Here is a 6,291-nt window from a genome sequence, read left to right as displayed (position 1 = left end):
ATTAGGCCTTGTTTGTAAAATCGTGGGTTGAAAGCCTCTGATTTAGGGAGAGAGGTAAACTTTCTGGGTGAGGAAAGTAGCAATAGCAATGTATCCAAGCCAGGAATAAATAATTCACTAGCCCATTTTCTTTTTAAACTTAATTTCTAGTTTTATCAAATAGTTCAAGTACACAGATTAAAAAGCAACTAATACTATTTTTTAATTAGGATGAATATTTGGTTACTATTGTTTTGTAATTACTTTAAAATATTGTGGCTTAAAACAACCTCCTTAATGAATTGTGTGGTCAGTCATTGAGGAAGGGCACAGTGGGGCAGCTTTTCTCCAAGAACTCAGCTGAGCAGACTAGGAATGCTAGCAGAGCTCTGGCCTAAAGCATCTCCAGGTGGCCTGGGCTTCCTCACAACATGGCACCAGGGTAGTCAGATATTTTAGCATAGGCCCAGAGCTCCAAAGGTGAGTACTGCAATGAACAAGGCAGAAACTGCATGTCCCTTTCTGACCTAACCTCAAAAAGTAACTCAACCCTTTCCCCTTGCATTCTTTTGGTTACAAATGAGTCACAAAGCCTGTCTAGATTCAAGGAGAGGGGACATAGATTCCACTTCTCAAAGGATTGCAAAAGAGTTTATGGCCATTTATTTTTTAAAACCAGCACAGTGCATTTACTATTGTAACAGAAACCCAAAATTTCAGCAGTTTAATGGAATAAACATCTGTTTCTCATACAAAATCCATTGTGAATGTTCCTAGTCTGATGGCTGTCCTCCAAATCTTAGACTCAAGGACCCACATTTCTTTTTAGTGGTTTTGCCATCTCCTAGGACTTGGAGTCCACAGCTTATCTGACAAGAAAGAAAGCACGAATGACACAAGAAGTTTTAGGGATCAACTCTAAAAGTGGCACGTATCACTTTGTCCACATTCCATTAGTAAACATTTTGTCCCAAGGCCTCTACTTTAACTGCAAGAGGGTCTAGGAAATGTAGAGAAGCATACACAGTTTGCCACATTCTGGGTATTTAACCAAACAGTAATAGTTTTGCCACATTCTAGGTATTTAACCAAACCCTGTGGTCCTAACCTCTCCACTCTCTCTTCTCAATCCTCTCCAAATAATAATTCTCAAGTCTTTTCAACATTTATTATTTACTCAATACATCTAAAAAAAAGAACAATTACATAGCAATTTGTTTTTGATGTTTAAATTTTAGACAGTATCTGTTGACTGTCTTCTATGGAACTCAGTAATACAGATATTTTACAACACCATCTGTAAGTACATTAACATGCTCTAGCCCACTGCCCCACATATTCTTCTTCTACCCTCATCTCTCTATATAGTGATATCACAGTTTTCGGCTCAATCAGCGTTTATTGTAGTTACTACTATATCCAGATAAATATCATTCAACCCTTAACCACATAGTATACAATGATAACATTAACTTTTTTATTTTAATTTTATTGTGGTAAAATATATATAACAAACAGTTGCCATTTTAACCATTTTAAAGTGTAGAATTCAGTGACATTAATTACATTTGCCATGTTGTGCTACCATCACCACTATTCATTTTCAAATTCTTTTCATCACCCTAAAGAGAAACTCCAAACCCCTTAAGAAATAACTCCCAGGGACTGAGGCAGGGCCAAGATGGCAGAGTAGTCAGATGCTTCCAGTGGTCCCTCTTACAACAAAGACCCGAAAAAACAAATGAATGGATTATATATGACCATCTAGGAGCCCTGAACATCAAAGGCAAAGTTGAGGAATCGGACTGAGTGGTAGGGGAACGGAGAGGTGGTTCGGAAGCCGTGAGGAGTTGCCAGACCTGACTCGGCGGGAGCCGGAGCTCTTCAGGCTGGATAAGCTCATGTGCTTGGTGAGGCAAGCAGTGGCGCTCGAGAGGCATTTTCCACATCGGAAAAGGACCAGCAGCAGAGAGTCTACTCGGACATCTACAGCCAGTGAGATGTAGCCCTTGATGGGCAAAAGATAAGTACTTGGTTCTGGCCTACTGCACGGATCAAAAACACCCCTCTTTGGGAAAAACCTGTCTCCCATTTACCTCCCCGCTCCCTGCTCTGCACTGGGTCCAGGACGACTTCAATGATTGCCGAATCCCCTGGGCCAGAGGTAGGAACCGTCATGCACCCTGAGCTATTCTCTCGGCCTTGGAGAAGGAGCAAATTAACAAACAGGAAAAAATAATCTGCCGGCTCCCCTAACCCAGGAACTCAGGGTAGACACAGCTCCTTTGCCTAGGCTCAGGCATAAGGGGTCCATGGACTTTGAGAGACTTTTACCCCTGCGTACACTTGTGTGGGCCCATTTCAACACCATGGGCCCTCATTACCAAAGTACAACAGGGTAAAACCTGAAGTCTAACTTCAACTGTTTCAGCTGTGAAGTGGCAGGTTTGTGACATTTGACACTGCTGTGCCCATTAAGCAGGGTCTTCACCTACCCACATCAGGGGCCAGAGGCCTGGTGGCTCCACCCACGCCACCTAGCCACCTGTGAAAAGGATCCAAGAATAAGTGCTGCCCCCCAGTCCTTACACCCAACAGCATTGGGTGCTCATACTCTGGCTGGAAAACCCACCCACGTACGTGCTCTAGGGAACAGGGAGATGCTTTCCTCCCAGACACTTGGGCAGCCATCAGCCCCCTACCTTGCTCTACACGTGACCCACTACTGCAGCCAGATACCTGTGCCTACAACAATCATCCATGTCAGTCTAGGACTGTAGGTGACAGCCTGCAGCACATACTTGGTGACCGACTACCTGGTCACGTGAGCTGAAGCCATACAAGAAAAGTAAACAGAATCCTGTGCCTGCATACTTAGTAATAGATCTCACCACCTGGTGACAGTACATTAGAGCTTCAAAGGTGCCAATAATCAAACTAGATCACACGAGAAGCATATTTGGGCATATCAAAACATAACAAAACAAGAAACTAGAACAAAATAAGCAAACATAAATAATATAATAACTCATTGATGGTGCAGAGACAAGAGTCAGTATCAAATCACATAAAGAGGCAGACCATGATGGCTTCAGCAAGCTCCCAAAATAGAGAATTAAGAAATTTTCCAGAGGAAGAGAATTTCTTGGAATTACTGGAGAGAGAATACAAAAGATTAATATGCAGAACACTTCAAGAGATCAGGAAGGAGATCATACAAAATGCAGACCATGCTAAGGAACACAGACAAAGCAATAGAGGAACTTAATAATGACAAATTTAATAGCCTGCAAGACTCCATAGAGAGACAGTAATCAGAAATCCAGATTAACAATAAAATTTCAGAATTGGACAATGGAAAGTCATAGTAGCAGAATTGAGGCGGTAGAAGTCAGAATTAGACTGAAGATGAAGCACTTGATACCAACTTATTTGAGGAAAAATCAGATAAATGAATTTTAAAAAATGAAGAACTCTAAGAATTATGTGGAGCTCTATAAAGAAGAATAACACACGAGTGATTGTAGTACCAGAATGGGGGGATAACAGAAAATACAGAGAGAATTGTTGAAGATTTGTTGGCAGAAAACTTCGCTGATACCATGAATGATGAGAAGATATCTATCCAAGATGCTCATCGAACCCCACATAAGGTAGATCCCAAAAGAGAATCACAAAGATGTATTATAATCAAACTTGCCAAAACAAAAGATAAAGATAAAATTTTAAGAGTGGCTAGGGATAAAGTCATCTACAAAGGAGAGTAGATAAGGCTAAGCTCGGACTACTCAGCAGAAACCATGCAGGCAACAAGACAATGGGATGACATATATAAAGCCTTGAAGGAAAAAAATTGCCAGCCAAGAATTATATATCCAGCAAAACTGTCTCTGAAATATGATGGAGAAATTAGGGCATTTCCAGATAAACAGAAGTTTAGGGAATTTGCAAAAACCAAACCAAAATTACACAAAATACTAAAGGAAGTACTCCAGCTAGAAAATCAATAACATCAGATAACAACCCAAGACTACAACACAGGACAGAACAACCAGATATCAACCAAGATAGGGAAGTCACAAATATAAATCAAAGCTAAAACACTGAAAATAGGGAAACAGAGATGCCAATATGTAAAAGATGACAACATTAACACAAAAAAGAGGGAATGAAAAATGTAGACAGATTTTTCATATGGAGAGGAAGTCAAGGAGATATAAAGAAAGAAAAGACTGGTTAAAACTCAGAAAAATAGAGGTAAATATTAAAGTAACCACAAAGGAAAGTAACAATCCTATACATCAAAATAAAAAACAAGAAAAATATACTCAGCATATACAAAATCAACAACAATGAAAAAGATGAAAAGAAAATGCTTTAAAAAAAAGGACTCAGCACAGAAAATTAAATGGAACAAAGAAACTGTCAGCAACAAACAAAGACATCAAAATGACAGCACCAAACTCATAAATACACTGAATGTAAATGTACTAAATGCACCAGTGAAGACACCGAGTGGCAGAATGGATAAAAAAAAAACACAATCCATCTATATGCTGCCTACAAGAGACACATGTTAGACTTAAAGACACAAAATAAAACTCAAAGGATGAAAAAAAAAATATCAAGCAAACAGCATTCAAAAAAGAGCCGGAGTGGCAGTATTAATCTCTGACAAAATAGACTTTAAAATCCACCACAAAGGATAAGAAAGGACACTGTAGAATGATTAAAGGGTCAATACACCAGGAGGACATAACTATAATAAATATTTACCCACCCAATGACAGGCTCCAAAATACATGAAACAAACTGTAACAGCATTGGAAAGAGAGAGAGACAGCTCCACAATAGTAGAAGGAGACTTCAAAACTCCACTCTCGGTGAAGAACAGAACATCTGAAAAGAAGCTCAAAAAAGACACGAAGATCTAAGTGCTACAGTCAGCCAACTTGATCTCATAGACATATACCGAACACTCCACCCAACAGCAGCCAAGTATACTTTCTTTTCCAACGCACATGGAACATTCTCCAGAATAGACCACATATTAGGCCATAAAACAAGCTTAACAGAATCCAAAGCATCAAAATATTACAAAGCATCTTTTCTGACCATAAAGCCATAAAAGTAGAAATCAATAACAGAAAAAACAAGAAAAAGAGATCAAACACATGGAAACTGAACAACAACTTGCTCAAAAACTACTGGATTATAGAAGAAATTAAGGATGGAGTAAAGAAATTCATAGACTCAAATGAGAATGAAAACATATCCTACCAGAACCTTTGGGCTACGGCAAAAGCAGTGCTCAGAGGTCAGTTTACAGCAATAAATGCACACAACCAAAAAGAAGAAAGGGCCAAAATCAAAACATTGACCCTACAACTTGAACAAGTAGAAAGAGAGCAGCAAAAGAAGCCCTCGGGCGCCAGAAGAAAGGAAATAATAAGAATTAGAGCAGAATTTAATGAAATAGAGAATAGAAAACCAATTGAAAGGGTTAACAAGACCAATCTGGTTCTTTGAAAATATCAACAAAATCGATACACCGTTGGCCAAACTAACAAAAAAAAAACAGGAGAGGAAGCAGATAACCGATGTAAGAGATGAGATGGGTGATATCACAAGAGACCCAATTGAAATTAAAAGAATCATAACAGAATACTATGAAAAATTGTACTCTAACAAATTGGAAAACCTAGAGGAAATGGACAAATTTCTACAAACTCACTACTTACCGAAACTAACACAGAGGTAGAACAACTAAATAAACCTATAACAAAACAAGAGATTGAAAAAGTAATTTAAAAACTCCCAACAAAACAAAGCCCTAGCCCAGATGGTTTCACTGGATAATTGTACCAGACTTTCAAAAAAAAGGATGGAATACTCCCAAACTCATTCTATGAAGCCAGTATAACCCTGATACCAAAACCAGGTAACAACACCACAAGGAAAGAAAATTATACACCAATACGCCTCAGGAACATTGACGTAAAAATCCTCAACAAAACTCTAGCCAATAGAATTCAGCAACATATCAAAAAAATAATTCACCATGATCAAGTGGAATTTATATACCAGGTATGCAGGGATGGTTCAATATTAGAAAAACAATCAATGTAATCAATCACATAAATAAAATGAAAGACAAGAGCCACATGATCTTATCAATTGATGCAGAAAAGGTATTTGACAAAGTCCAACACCCATTCATGATAAAATACTCTAAAAAAAATAGGAATAGAAGGGAAAAAAAAAAGACCAGATTTATTGGCCTAAAGGTGACTGGAGAAACCCCAAGAGTAT

The sequence above is a fragment of the Trichechus manatus genome, unplaced genomic scaffold (assembly GCF_000243295.1).
Source record: "Trichechus manatus latirostris isolate Lorelei unplaced genomic scaffold, TriManLat1.0 scaffold00161, whole genome shotgun sequence".
NCBI lineage: Eukaryota > Metazoa > Chordata > Mammalia > Sirenia > Trichechidae > Trichechus > Trichechus manatus.
This window is presented reverse-complemented; position numbering follows the sequence as displayed.